This window comes from Lontra canadensis, unplaced genomic scaffold (genome assembly GCF_010015895.1).
Source record: "Lontra canadensis isolate GAN:19392208 unplaced genomic scaffold, GSC_riverotter_1.0 scaffold37, whole genome shotgun sequence".
NCBI classification, from domain to species: domain Eukaryota; kingdom Metazoa; phylum Chordata; class Mammalia; order Carnivora; family Mustelidae; genus Lontra; species Lontra canadensis.
This window is the reverse complement of record NW_022631031.1, coordinates 15,287,641-15,303,679: the sequence shown is the minus strand read 5'-3', so window position 1 is coordinate 15,303,679 and position 16,039 is coordinate 15,287,641. Positions and strand designations below refer to the sequence as shown.

The 16,039-nt window shown below is 36.7% G+C and overlaps 1 protein-coding gene across 8 annotated transcripts in view; it reads right to left on the bottom strand.

The window, feature by feature from the left end:
• Positions 1-16,039, bottom strand: part of STAU2 (staufen double-stranded RNA binding protein 2) — a 318,840-nt gene that overhangs the window by 195,238 nt on the left and 107,563 nt on the right. The window lies entirely within an intron of this gene.

Genomic DNA, 16,039 nt, shown 5'->3' with positions numbered 1-16,039 from the left:
ACAATTAATTAATTCAACAATTACTTATGGAGGACATTCTTTATGACAAGGGAATATGACAATGAACAAAAACACATTGTACTGGGTAAGACAGATAATATATAAGGTAATATGCAGAATATCTAGTAGGTTAGAGATCTAAGTTAAACAGAAAAAGGAAAGGTCAGAACTGTCAGGGAGGTGGGTTTTAGACAGGGTGACCAGGGAGGGTCTCACTGAGAAGATGGCAACTGTGTAAAGGCCTAAAATAAATGAGGGAGGAAGCCACCCAGATATCTGGAACAGTGCACTTGACAGAGAAAACAGCAAGTGCAAAGGCCCTGGGGCAGCAGTGTGCCAAGCACATTCAAGTAATTCAGAAGATGCCTAAATGGCTACAGTGGAGGGATAAGGAAAGAAAAGTTAAGAAATGAAAAGAAGTAGCCAGATACCATAGGGCCTTACTTAGAAATTATTGTAGGGATTTGACTTTTGCCCTGAGTGAAATGACCAGCCACTAGAAGGTTTGGAAGAGAAGCGACATATCTCACTTGCATTCTGGAAGGATCACCTGATGATTATGTTGATAATAGACTGGAGGCAAATGATAATGGAAGCAAGGAGATCTATCAGGAGACTATTACAATAATATAGGAGAAAAGCAACAGGGGCCTGTACTAGGGTGGCAGCAATGCAAGCAATGAGAAGCAGTTGGATTCTGAATGAATTTCAAAAGTAGAGCTGATGGTGGGGGGCTGTCTGGGTGGCTCAGTTGATTGAGCATCAGACTCTTGATTTCTGCTCAGGTCATGATCTCAGGGTCATGGGACTGAGCCCCTCGTTGGTCTCTGTGCTCATCAGGGAGTCTGTTCCAGATCCTCTCACTCCCTCACCCTCTGCCCATGCCCACCCCTGTGCATCTGCACTCTCTCTCTAAATAAAATCTTTAAACAAACAAACAAACAAAAAAGTAGAACTGATAGGGTTTACCCAAGGGTTAATTATGGAAAATGAGAGGAGTCGAGGATGACCCCAGGGTTTCTCAGCTGAGCAAGTGGAAGACGGAGTATGCATACAATGAACTGGTGAAGACTGCAGAAGGATTTGACTATTGGGCATGGGTATCAACAGCTCTGGTTTGGAAGTGTTAAATTATTCAGCTTGTTTAGACATCCAAGTGGAGATATCAAATGAATAGTCCAATTTCTGAGACTGGATTCCAGGAAAGAGGTCAAAAATGAATATAAAATTTGGGAACCATCAATATATATGGAATCTAAGACCACAGACAGGGGCACCTAGGTGGCTTAGTCAGTTAAGTGTCTGCCTTTGGCTCAGGTCATGATCCCAGGGTCCCAGGGTCAAGTCCCACATCAGACTCCTTGCTCAGTGGGGAGTCTGCTTCTTCCTCTGCCCCCCACCCAGCTCATACTCATTCTCTCTCGCAAAAATAAATAAAATCTTAAAAGCCACAAGACAGTGAGAACTCCGTGGGAAGGAATAACAGGAGAAAAACCAGGCAAATACAGTGTCCTTCCTAAAAACCAGAGGGGGAAAAAGTCTTTCTAGGAGAAGAGAGTACTCAACTGTGTCAAATTATACTCACAGGTCAGGTAAAATGATGACTGAGAATTAAGACACTGAATTGGGCAATTAACAAAACTAAAAAGGATCAACTTTGATGCAATAGTGGATTTACAATGTAATGCCAAAAAATTACGTTAAAATCACTCGTGCTGAAAAATGTCTTTTCCAAGCAAAGAGAAGTCTAACTGAAGTCCTACTGAGTTCTGGATGATTACTGGACAACCAAAGAGCAATGTTCCATATTCACTCTAAGATAAACTGGACACAGCCCACCGTACAAGAATTTATCAGGCAGATGGGACTAATTAGGGAAGATTTACAGAAGGTAAAGGACTAGAAAGGTACATCAGCACTGAAAATGCAGATTTGGGAGGCAGTAATTGAAACCATGTGAGTGGGTAAGCACCTGGAAAGGGTAAGTGTAAAGGAACCAAAAAAGAGAGCCTAAGGCTGGGATCTGATTGAGGCCCATGATCAAAAGGCAGGGGAAATAATAGACGGCAGTGAAGGAGATGAAAGAGGGTCAGAGTTAGAAAAGAAATTACCGCACAATGTCAGGGAAATCAACAGTGTCAAACCTCGTGGAGAAATCCAGAGTATGAAAAAAAGAAACAGTCACTGTTTTAAATTCTTAAAGTCAACTTTCTTGGCCCACAGTTACTATTACTTTGTTTTAAGATAAAGTATTTTAAATGTGTTTTTATTATGTCATATGTTCTCATTTTTAATAGGCAAATATAAAAAAGTTAAAGGAAGAAAAAAATCACTTATGGTTAAAGACTTTTAATATGCAAAAACTAAGGAAAAAAGCATTAAAAACCACAAGCTGTTTTGCTCTTTGATTACAATAAGTAGTATACTGAGGTGCACAACTTCCTACTGCATTCCTGAAGCACACTTTCCTATTATTTTAGATCCCCTTAATGCAGATATATTAACAGACTAATATAATAAATGCAGGTTATCTTCATTTGTATACCACAAAATTCAATTTTCCTCCTACACAGAATGCTGTGCATATTTTAAACTTGTTACACTATAAAACTTTAAAACAGACAACCTGAAATCAAAAATTTACTCCTGTACTAAGATCTTCTATGGCAAGCTTTCACCACAGAGCAAATGTTTACAATTAATTATACACTTCTGAAAACAGAGGCCCACAACTGGAATGCTAACAGACCTTTAACTATAGTAGAGGGAGTGGGCGCCACTATAATCACTAAGGCCTGCTGACAATTACAAAACTCATTTTGGTTTGCCACAGAGACAAACAAAATTTCTGTTCATTATGACTTTACTGGAATATGATGTCATAACACATAGCCATACTGAAACAATCTGCTGATTTTCTGACCAAAATATTAATTGCATACTAAAGAGCCCTTGGGGCCTCTTCCTTTTTAGCCCTCAAATACGGCTCTATGTATGCATATGTGTATGCATGTGGGTACATATGTATGTGTGTATTATACTGTATAACTATCAGAGGAAAAATTAGGTTTGTTGTATTTTAACAGAAAACGTAAACTATTCTAGCTCTAACAACAGGAAATACCAAGACCAAATGCCTGACTTGTTTTGTTCTAGTTTCATTCCATCCTCTAACTTAACAATGATTCTTGATATTTACCCCATGTGGTTTATCACCCAATATACCACATCTCCTCACATCATCATGACAATTAAGATTAGCCAGAGTACCCTCAATAATGGCACCCAGACTCAACTATAGGAGAGATGATAATATCTTTGGATGTTAGGTCCTGGTCTCTAAATATTTGTTTCCTTTGCTAAAGAAACACTCAAAGTTTGTTGAAGGTTGATGCGTGCTAAAGAGAAGTTCTTTTCTATATTTATTTCAAACATTAAGCTCATTTTTGGTAAAGTACTTTTAAAAAGTGATATTCATATTTCTAAAAATTAACAGGTATTTACCTAATCTTACATTGTTATTCCTGAGTGATTTTTCTCAATGGGAATTTTGTGGACAACGTTTACATTTCCAGTGATTACTGTTAAATGATGGGCCATGAAAACTTACCCATCCAGGCTATTAGAGTTTCAGGTTCAAAGGGCTTCTACCACAACCTCCAAAATGTATTTTGCAAAGTGTGATCCCACTCATCAGAATTATCCCCAGTGCTTATTAAAAATGTGTATTCCTGTATCCCACCCCTGATCTGCTGAATCCTGCTCTGGGGAGAGAACAAGAACCTTTACCTTAGTAAGATTCCCTGGGGAATCTTTCATACTAAAAGTCTAAGAACCAGTGTTCACTACAACTTAGGTGATTTGAGGATGACCTCAACCTCCACACAAGCAAGGGACCACGTACATTCCTATAGCACCATGTTTAGGTTTCCTATCTCTCTCTCTTATTTAACCTCACAGCAACCGGGTGAGACAGATGTCCTCATGGTCACCATAAAAGGTAACAAATGTCCCCAACATAGGTGTGAGGAGTCAAACTGAAGTCTTTTAACTTCAGAGCTCAGGAAACTTTAAAGTCGTTTCCTAAAAATCTGCTTTATCCTCTTCTATTTTTGTGTTCCCATGTGTTTATTAAATGGGCTATGTCCTTGGAAGGCTAGAGAACCTGAAGCAAGAGTTCTTTCTAAACCCAAGGTCCACTGATAGACCTCAGAGGCATTTTACTTTATAGCTGCTGAAACAACGAGAGCTCCATAATGAAATCCTATGTTTTCATGGTATGTCAAGCCAAACAGGATCAAAAAAGAGACATAAGTGAGTAACTTATCATTCGGTGAAAAGTCAGAATAATGGGCATCGGGTGCCACACCGCTTATAGTCTAAATTTTATAAAGGCTGCTTGTAAGGCCTTTTCCCCTCCCATGCCTCTTTGCCTTCTGTCCACTGGAAGTCTTACAAAAGATAAACAAAATTTCAAATAAAATAAAATAAAATAAAATCTTCCCTTTCTTCAGATCCAAAAAAAGGTCTTTAGATTTGGCCTATCTTCAAGACATAACAAGTCAATACAGCAATCAAGAAAGGATATATATTTGGTTCCTTTGAATTAACACCTGACACTCCTTATACAGTCTTCTTTTGATTTTTGAGTTAAGGGAAGATTTTACATTCTTATGTAAGTATTCTTATAAAAATGTATATAGTCATATTTTTATACTTCTATTTGATTTTCAGTTGGAACAGGTTTCCATACCATCTATCCTTGCCATCCTCCCTAAAGTTACTTCAGTAATGCACTCTTTGCAGACTCCCTTCGTATGAGTTTCTGAACAACTAAAAGCCATGTGTCCTCCCTACCATTCGGTGACTGCCTTATTCTCTAACATCACCACTTTCTTAAGTATCATTTTTACAAGGTGAAAAAGACATATTCCAAATAACATGGGAACTTTTAAAAATTGAAAAATAATTGCCTCACTTTATTTGATAGCATTATTCATAAATCTCAACCCAGCTTAAGCATTCATATCTCCTCTACAGGTTTATGTACTAAAATATATGAACAAGTTATCTTCTCATCTAGTAAGGAGAACCTTTGGATTTCTGTGTTTATTTCTAACATTGACTGAAAACAGAAATGTCACTTAATCTTTCTATCTCCGTTTACTTATCTGCAAAGTATTTGCAGAATCTATATTTAAAGACCTCTCAAGGCCAAAACTTAGAATTCAAATGACATGTTGATTATTTTTGACTCTTTGTACACATTTTGGCACTGCTGAGCATTCTTTTTACTTGCTATAGAAAAATAATAGGTTTTATCATAAAGCTATAAAATAGTCCTTGGCACACTTTCAAGTTTGTATGTATATAAAATGTCTAGATAGGAGAGGGTTCTTTCTCTATTCACATCTATAAATTTTGGAAATATATCTTTTATGGGATCTAAATGTTAAGTGTTGAGGAATTTCAAAAATTAGGACCTATTAAAAAAGATTCATAGGGCAGCTGAAAATAAGCTTTAAAGGAGGGTAGGGATAGTCTATTCTATTTGTAGAATTATTATAATTATGTTTAAAATGCCCAGGGGAAAATACAAAAAGATATGTACTAGAAATTAGGATAGGATGCACTGAAGTGATGGAATTATAAATGATGATATCTTTCATAATTTAAAAAATTTTAAAATAATATGGTTATACCAGAGTATAAACCAAAAAGAAGGAAAAGAAGAAGGAGGAAGAGGAAGAGAAGAAGAAGAAGAAGAAGAAGGAGGAGAAGGAGGAGGAGGAGGAGGAGGAGGAGGAGGAGGAGGAGGAGGGAGGGGGAGTGGGAGGAGGAGAAGGAAAGGGCGGGGAGAGGAGAAGGGAGAGTAGGGGAAGGCAGAGAAGGAGGGGGAGGAGGAGGAGAAAAAAATTAACTGAAAAAGTCTAGTCCCTATCCAAATAACACATCTAAATCTGTGTTCCAAATGTAAATTTGATAAATTAGTAGACTGACTGTGTATAGACTATAATCCACAAGAGTAAATAATCTGTACTGTGTCACTGATACTAGCACCACAATAACACTATGGAAAACATAGCATGTTATCAAAGAGCCCCACTTTGTAAATACACAATCACCACTCTCAATCCTACACTTTGATCCAGCATAAACCTACCCTTGCACCTTTCCTAAATGGATACCTAGATAAATCATCATCACCATCATCAACATCAGCATCACCATTATGACAATTACAACAAAAACATACAAAGCACTCACTATGTGTCAGGCACTATTCAAAGCACTGCACACCAACTGCAGTCACCATGACAAGCCCAACTTCATTTTACACACAGGAAATGAGAAAGAGATACTTACCTTGCCAAAGGTCACCCCTCCTTGAGCTAACATTTAAACCCAAGCAGTCTCACTCCAGAGCCCATGATCTTAACCTCTACACTGTGCTGTCTATGGATGAACTACATAAATGAGCACCATTAACTGCAGAGATACTAACTATAAACTATGGAAAGGTCATGCTAGACTTGGCATTTAAGCCAAAGTAGACATAAGAAACCATCGGTCACAGGGCACCTGGGTGGCTCAGTCGGTTAAGCAACTGCCTTTTGCTCAGGTCATGATCCCAGGGTTCTGGGATCAAGTCCTGCACTGGGTGGGGAGTCTGCTTCTCCCTCTGCCTTTCACCTCACTTGTGCTCTTTCTCTCTCTCAAATAAATAAATAAATATATAAATACTATTTTTTAAAAAAGAAACCAAAGGTCATATTGATTACCAAAGAGAATTCTTGGGGGCATTATAAGGAGAACATGTTGGCTACAGTCTTACTCCTCTCTCTCATTCTTTGTCTCCTCTCTTAACATTTTTGTAGCCCATGCTTAAATGTTGGATGTTCCATTAGGGAACTACAGACCAAAAGCACAATGACATACTACCACACAGCCCATAGGATGGCCATAGTCAGGCGGCCACTGTGGAAAACAGTCTGGCACTTCCTTAAAACGTTAAATAGAACTACCATATGACCCAACAACCCCATTCATTCATATATATATATATATATATATATATATATACACACACACACACACACACACACACATATGTATAATTTTATATATATATATAAAAGTTTTAAAAGGCACTGAGGGGTGTCTGGAGGGCTCAGTTGGTTAAGTGTCTGACTCTTGATTTTTCCTCAGGTCCTGGAGCATACTTGAGAGTCTCTCTCTCTTTCTCCCCTGTCCCTCCCCGCCACTCTCTCTCTCTCAAAAAATAAATTTTTTTAAAAGGCACTTAAACAAAAATATGTACACAAATGTTCACAGAATTACCCATAATAGCCAAAAAGTGGAAATAAACCAAAGGTGCAGCAACTGATGAACAGATAAACTACAGTATATCCATACACAGCAATAAAGTACTGATACCCAGTATAATGTGGATGAACTCGGAAAAACGTATGCTAAGTGAAAGCCAGACATAAAAGGCTACATATTGAATAATTCCATTTAGATGAAATGTCCAGAACAGGGAAATCCACAGAGACAAAAGTAGATTAGTGGTTGCCAGGGGCTTGGAAGGGAGAAAATGGAGAGTAACTGTTAAGTTTCTTTTAGGGGTGATGAAATGTTCTGGAATTAGATAGTGGTGATCGTTGTACAACAATGTGAATGCAGTAATTCACAGCATACAGAATTGTATACTTTAAAATAGTAAAAGTGGTAAATTTTGTTATTGTGAATTTTGCCTCAATTAAAAAAAATGTTGATCCTCCCTAGAGTTCAATCTTCTCATAGACAAAACAGTCTTCCTAGGTGATCTCACATATTCCTATTTACATTTTTGGCAGACTCCCAGAAATTAGCCTATCCAGCGGGGGGAAGAAGAGGGCAGGCAGGGCAGGGACAAGGGAACAAGAAGCACCCCTCCCTTTTGCGCTCTTGGAAATTAATGACCTGCTCTTCTTCTTGCCCTTGTTTGAGTGCCACGGGGTATGTGAATTAAATTAATGCAATGAATATTTAAGGGCCTAATTCATCCCATGGACTGTGTTAGTCCCTTGGGATGGTGGACTGCCCTCAGGAGACAATCAATCAATGAATAAAAACAGTATCAACTGTAAGATGGGTTAGAAGAAAAGTACAGCAGAGTAAGAAACAGTAATAAGAGATCCTTTAGGAAGTGGTGTTTGAATACAGAGGTAAATGGAGTGAGAATTCCTGGCATACGGATGCCTGAAGGGGAAAAAAAATGTTCTAAGCAAATGGGACAGCAAGTGCCAAGGCCCTGTGGAGACCACATATAGCCATTTTCATTATATATTTGGTTTTCAAAGTCGAGATGAATTTTTAAGTATCTTTTCAGCATCTGTGTAGTTAACAATTTTTACTTTTCACCTCTTAATAAGGTGTTCTTTATCAACCTATTTTCGAATAGTGAAACAATTTTGCATTCCTGGAATAAACCCCACTTGGTTATGCTAGTTTTTCTTTCAATGAATTGCCAAATTCTGTTTGCCAGTATTTCAATTAGGATTTTTTCCATTGATATTTTATAAATAATACTGATATGAAGCTCTAGTCCTTCTTGTTTTTTTTTTAACTGGCATTGTTGAGCTAGACAGTAAGACTAGTTTTGATTGCCCAAAATAATAAGTTTCCTATTTTTCAAAGGTTCAATAAAATTTCTCTGTGATACCATCTAGCCCAAGTACTTTTCTTCAGGGTGGTAGGGGGAACTAATAGTAACTAATAGTAACTAGCTAAAACTTGTCCTTTTAGTTCTATAGCAATGGATCTTTTTTGGTTGTTTATATTTCCATGAGTTGAACAAAGTACTCCTTTATGAGAATTTTCATTTCTTGTGTGTCAGGCCTCTCATCATCAGACTGTATTTTGTATATTTATGCACTGCATTCACATTTGCTTGATTTGATTAGATTACATTTAATTAGATTACATATTTAAGTATTTTATTGGTTTTTCCTAAGTACAAGATATTGGATTCTGCATATTTTTTCTATTCTTCTTCTGTTTTCTAATTAAGCTATTTCTGCATTCATTTTCCTCCCTCAGACTTATTTTGTTATTCCTTCTCAAACTTCCTGTGCTGGATAAATAAATAATTTTCATGGTATCTATTAATATAGGTATAAGATAACTAAATTGAATTTGCCTTCTCACAGGCTTTGTATTGTAATGTCTTCAAGAGAAAAATATACTATATAGTTTCTAAATATTTTTGGTAACAAAGTGCCCTGTTTAGTGAACTACCATGAGTATCCTATGAAACACACCTTGGGATATGTATGCTGTTTTGGGCATTATGCCTTAGTTAAGAGTCTGTATTCTACAGGTTACTTGCTTAATCTGATAGTAGCTTTTTATCTTGAATGTAATAAAGATTACTTAACATTAAAAAAATACAATTAAAAATGTATATTAAGTACTTTATAAACTTGGGAGTAAATAAGCACTAAAAGAGGGTGTGAATAGAGGAAAATATCAATTGGATTTAAGTTCCAACTACTAGATATAAGCACTTCAAGTAAGAGGACTTAGTTCTCTAAGACTCATCAGTGATAGGAAAGATTTTTGTCTATATCAACTTTCTGAATCTTATTCAAGTGGCAAAGCAGAAAAAAATTACTGTATTTTTCATGAATATCACATTATATCTGTGTATTTTCAAATAGATATATATGTGTGTATGTGCATTTGAAGTGCACTCTCCACCTCAAAAACATTAGTAAAATGTTTTAAAGAAATACAATTTTAAGTTTTCAATATGTATTCACTAACTACTACATGCTAGTAGTCTAACAGCAGATTCTTAAAAATTTTAAGAAAATTATAGGTGTCGAAGGCTAAAAGGTAAAAAATTTTGAGGAAATTATAGGAAATATGGCTCATTTTTTCTTTGACTTGTAAGAAGATTCTCATTATTCAATTCTATCAACAGATCATCTTTGGTTAAGGGCAGAGAATGTTCTGTGCAAAACTAGTAGAAAGAATCTCTCAAGTGCTTTAAACAACAAAATGGTTTCTGAAATTGGTTCTAGAAAATATTTTAAATTTTCTTGTTCCTCATTAACTTAGCTCAAAAGTATATGCCTTTAACTCTCTGCTCAGCAGGGAGCCTGCTTCTCCCCTCTCTCTCTCTCTGCCTGCCTCTCTGCCTACTTGTGATCTCTGTCAAATAAATAAATAAAATCTTAAAAAAAAAAAACTTATAAAAAAAAGTATATGCCTTTAAAAAAATACAAACATATCAGATTGTATTTTTAGAAGAAGTTTCACAGGCTTTTTGAATAAATTAATTTTGTAATGTCTAGAATAAGAGATTCCAGTGGATGACTGTGTAGAATCTTCCAAGTGCTTTAGAAATTGTTTGCTTTGTTACAATGTCCAACCCAGACATCTATTCCAGTGCCTTTGCTGATCAGAATTCACTATCAACTTTGGATGCTTGCCCACTTCAAATACTCCCCAAAGTAAGGAGACATTACATCAGCGGTACTGCAGAAAGATTAATGTGCTTTGTTTGGAGATGTAAATGGTAATTATACTTATTGCATATTTCTAGTACTTAGCCTTTTTTACCTGAACCTAAGTGAATCTAGTTGTACATTTGCATATAGTTTAATAATAACAATAATGTGTAGTTAACAGATATTCAGAGGGATATAAAAAAACTTAACTTGGCATTTTCCCAGCTAATTGTTTTTACAGCTTGACTTCACTTATGCATTAGCTACATTCATAAAAAGGTTTACATAAAGCAAATATTTTCATACTAAATCCCATTTTCCCACTGTTGCCCAATACTAGATCTTGAGTTGAATTTCTATAAGAAAATGCTGGCTTCGACACATCGTAAAAATTTCAATTAAACATCTAAACATGTATACCAAGGAATAAATACATTTAATCAATTATTTTATAAAATATATTTTATCCTCTCACTTGCAATAAAAATTAAACAAATGGATAAAATAAATGGATAACCATTTGTTTCATATTCCCACAATCATTATTTTAAAAATGCAGAATTTGGGGTGACTTCCATAGAAGCTAAAAGTAGAAATATAATTTATTAGCTGGACCTACCACATGAAAATATGCTGTCAGATAGATTCAAGCAATACAAGTAGTATCAGATTATTGATAATAATCTTTTAAGGATCTTAAAAATATCTTCTGCTCTTGGTAATACACTTTGACATTTTATTATAATCCACACCAGATGATTTATTGGAATTATACAGATCATTTGGAGCCAGTACCATCGTCTGACTTCAAACTACTTTTCTAAGAAATGGGAAAAAGGACCTAATTAACTTCCTGAATCCTTTTGCAGTATAAAAAGTAACTTTTGCTAAAATAAAAGAGTACCTGGGACTTTTAGAAAACTCTTCTACCTTTAATTACAATTATTTAGAGGTAATGTTAAGTAATTTATTTTTTTCTGCACAAATCCTCTGGGGAATACTACATGTATTGCAATTATCCATATTCTCCTTTTCCTGTAGATAATAGAGGTATGCTTTTCATCAATAAGTTAGTGTCGACTGTGTCTTATTCCAGGATGTACGCTAAGTTGAGAACACCAAAACTTCTTTATTTTTGCTTCAGGCAAAATACCTGTACCTGAGGCACAATCATGGCAGCAAGTAAGACAATACTGCTGATATGCAGTCTGACTATCATACACAGAAAAAGGTTGAGTAATACTTAGTATGAAAGGCTAACAGTTCTAACCCTTCATCATGATTCCTATTAAAAATATGAATAAGGGATGGGCGCCGGGTGGCTCAGTGGGTTAAGCCGCTGCCTTCGGCTCAGGTCATGATCTCAGGGTCCTGGGATCGAGTCCCGCATCGGGCTCTCTGCTCAGCAGGGAGCCTGCTTCCCAATCTCTCTCTGCCTGCCTCTCTGTCTACTTGTGATCTCTGTCTGTCAAATAAACAAATAAAATCTTAAAAAAAAAAATATATGAATAAGGGGTGGCTGGGGGGTTAGTCAGTTAAGCATCCAACTCTCGTTTTCGGCTCAGGTCATGATCTCAGTGTCACCGAGACTGAGCCCTATGCTGGACTCCATGCTCAGTGTGGAATCTGCTGGAGATTCTCTCTCTCCCTTTCCTCCTGCTCTTCCCCCTACATGCACACACACTCTCTCTCTCAAATCAATAAATAAAATCTTAAAAAAAAAAAAAAGAATTTGACTAAGAGAATGCATTTGTTTAAAGATTTTATTTATTTATTTGACAGGCAGAGATCATAAGTAGGCAGAGAAAGAGAGGTGGAAGCAGGCTCCCTGCTGAGCAGAGAGCCCAACGTGGGGCTGGATCCCAGGATCCCGGGATCATGACCTGAGTTGAAGGCAGAGGATTTAACCCACTGAGCCACCCAGGCGCCTGAGAATGCATTTTAGCCACACTGCAAATTCTCTCCTATGTGCGAAATAGTTTTTAAGGAGACTTAAATGAGTCTGTCATGGTATCTTACTATTTCCAAAGAGTAGATGTTTACATGAGTTAGCATAGTACAGTAGAAAAAGCACTACCTTTGAAAGCATATAATCTTGGGTTGGAGGGCCAGTTCAATCCTTCACTGGCCCCATAAACCTGGAAAAATTATACACTGTATCAGATTATAATAGGAAATCGTAATAGTTTGCCTTCTTTCTTCCTTGGCCACTAATCCATCATCCTTCTTAAACATCCCACAATGTCTCTAGGATGCTTGAGCTCCTCTTGTGCTTTTTGTTATTCCCTGTTAATAACCTAGGGACCATGTCTCTAGCTCCTCAGTATTATGTCTGCCTGGGGAGGTCCAGGAAAGAGCTGCAGTTATGCTAGCAGATCTCTAGCCTTTCAATTCCCATGCTTGGGGGCATTCCCTGTCAGTGCTCATACCATCCCAGGGAGACCACTTCATGCTCTTTAGGAAAACTAACATTTGGTTTATCAATCGTTCAAGAAGCCAACGTACTTCAAAATATCAGGCAATGTTCAGAAGATACATTGTAAGTTCAGATATTACGAAAATCAGTAAAAACCAACTAAATAAACCTTAAATAAATCTAATACAAAAATAATGAACAATGTTAGTTTAACTATAATTCTTTGTTTTGTGTCTTTAAAGACATTTATATGTATGTTTGGGGTTGTGTTCTATCTCTGAGGACTATTTTATGACCCGCCAGTCAACTACAGTGTAGGAGGCCAGTAACTCTTTTATCTTTGAAGAAGTGCATCTTGACCAGAGAATGTGAGAATGTCAACAAATAATAAGGAAATAAAGAAAGCAAGTGGGTCAAGGTTGTGCTAACTGAAGCCAGGAAAAGCCTGGGAAATTAATGAATAATAATCTCCCACGAAACGCCAAACTAAGAAGAGCAGTAGGCCATGGTAAGAATAATACCTGAGATAATTATATGGTCTAAAACTACCTAAGATTCTAAACCTAACCCAAAGGTAAAAAAGAACAGTAAAACAGTTGAAGTTACTCATTTTCATCTCAGTGAGAGGCGAGATGAGAAAAAGAGAGAGAGAAAAGGCATGCAAGCAAACAAGGGTGAAAAATACTGGGCATGATATTAAGATTATTCTATTACATTAGACTATTGAAACTCAACATACAGAACTTACTTGGATATAAAAAAGATCAGACATAAAATAGTTTTATTTTTGTTTTAAAATGGGGTATGTAGACAAGTAGTAAATTCAATACAGTAAAAAATCTCTTGCTGCCATTAGTGATTTGGAGAAACCCTTCCACATATTCTTAATAAGATAGGATGTCAAGCAAAATAAAAAAAGCCATTCAAACCTATTGCGTAAAAGGTTCCAGAAGTTTTTGAGGAAGCAACACAGAGAATTCCGAAAATCTGAGACCCACATGGGAGTACAGTGAGAATGCATCTTGAGTAAATTTGACCTAGTATTCTTTTCGTTATTCTCCTGAAAAAGTCACACAAGAGAAGGAAAGAAAAGGCTTGCAACTAAGACTCTACAACCTTATATGAAGAGGATGACACTTCTCCGAGACAGGAGAAATCTGCAGTGTAATTTGAGATTTTAAGACTCTGAGAATGCCAAAGCAGGAGAGTGATCAAGACTGACAGGAGAAGGACCATGGTAATCTCTCAGGAAGCAAAGTCACCCCATACATGCGTAAGAAATTCTGGCCAGAAACTGAACACTTTAGTGCTGGTGAACTTACAATGAAGTCAACTAGATGAAGAGCTAAACTTATAATCTTAGTTGTCATTTGACTCTTGTTTTATCAAAATGTAATTCTAATAAAATCAAAATAAGTATATTCTTTTACTTCCCAAGTTTAAGAAGGACAGGACTCCCCTGCAAATGTCTGTGAACCCTCTATTAGACCATATAATTTCTTTACTAAAGCAAGTAGTTTAGAGTAAATGATTCACAAACTATTCTGGGAGCAGTGTTCTAGGAAGGCTATAAAGGGACTGATGTCTTCTCATACACAAGGAAAAAGGGAGTCTTCGTCACTGCAGTCATACTGTCTTGTAACTGGCATGATAATTAGCACTTAAAGAGTCCAGAAATAGGGCGCCTGGGTGGCTCAGTGGGTTAAGCCTCTGCCTTCGGCTCAGGTCATGAACCCAGGGTCCTGGGATCGAGTCCCGCATCGGGCTCTCTGCTCAGCAGGGAGCCTGCTTCCCTCTCTCTCTCTCTCTGCCTCTCTGCCTACTTGTGATCTCTGTCTGTCAAATAAATAAATAAAATCTTAAAAAAAATTTAAAAAAAAAAAAAAAAGAGTCCAGAAACAGCTGTGAACTGAGGGAGTAAGCACAGCCAACGTTTAACTTACTATATATGCCAGCACTGCACAAACAGCAACTCATCTAATCCTTACATAAATCCTTATTTCCATTTTACAGCTGAGGAAACTGAAGAACAGAAAGGTTAAGCAACTTGTTCAGGTGGAACCAGGTTTCAAACAAAGGCAGACTGACTACCTCTAAACTGTATTATTGTAGTCCTCTCAAGGTGAGAATGATCGATTAGGAGGGAGAAAATCAGACCAGCAATGGCCAGGCTCTTAGCCTCCAGGAATAAAGCAAATCAGGCCCCACATCACAGAGTGTTCAAAATAAAAGGATGGGGGGATGGGCAAAATGGGTGGAAAAAGAGTCAACTTTAAATTCTTTGTACCTCTGCTTCATGTTTAGCAATGTCTGTGAAAAACCAAATTTGATATGTAAGTCACTTTTATATAATTAAGCAAATATGTAACTATTAAAGTATAAAATTTCATATCCGTTTTACATAAATCTCTAGAATTACTCCAGGTATGTATATTACTTTTGGGATACGCTGCTGTAAATATTAGCTATTTTATGTTGAAAAGCTGGGAAAATGCTTGGTACATAAACACTTTGTGTTAGTTCATAAAAAAAACAAAAAGTAAAAAAGAGATGCATGTGAGATCTGACAGAGGAAGTGCTAGGAGTGGATGAACCTAGTTATGATGGTTGCTCCAAGGATATTTAAACATTTGGAGTGATCAATGACCTCGAGGCAGCTGCATGTTATACTGAGGACAAGCTAGATCTATAGTTTTCATCCCTGGCTACACACTGCTATCAGCTGACTTACACAAATCAGTAAGAAAAAGACTATTAAGTCAATAGAAAAATAAGCAAAGGTTATAAATTCACAACGTACAGGGAAAAAAAATTACTTTTACACATACAAGAAGATGCTCAACTTCATTTATAAAGAAATACAAATTAAAATGTCAAAAAGGAGTTGTTTTTCACCTAATTATGCTGTCAAACCCCCCCCCCCCAAAGATTTAAAATAGCTTCATCTCTAGTCTGGATTATTGTTAATAACCTCCTAATGGTTCTCTTAGTTGCCAAAGTGAGCCTTTCAAAATCTAAGTCCAATCATGCTTCTATTTTGCTCAAAACTCTGCAATACTTCTAAATCTCACCCAGAGTAAAAGACAACATCCTTACAATGGCCTAATACAGCTTTACATAGGTC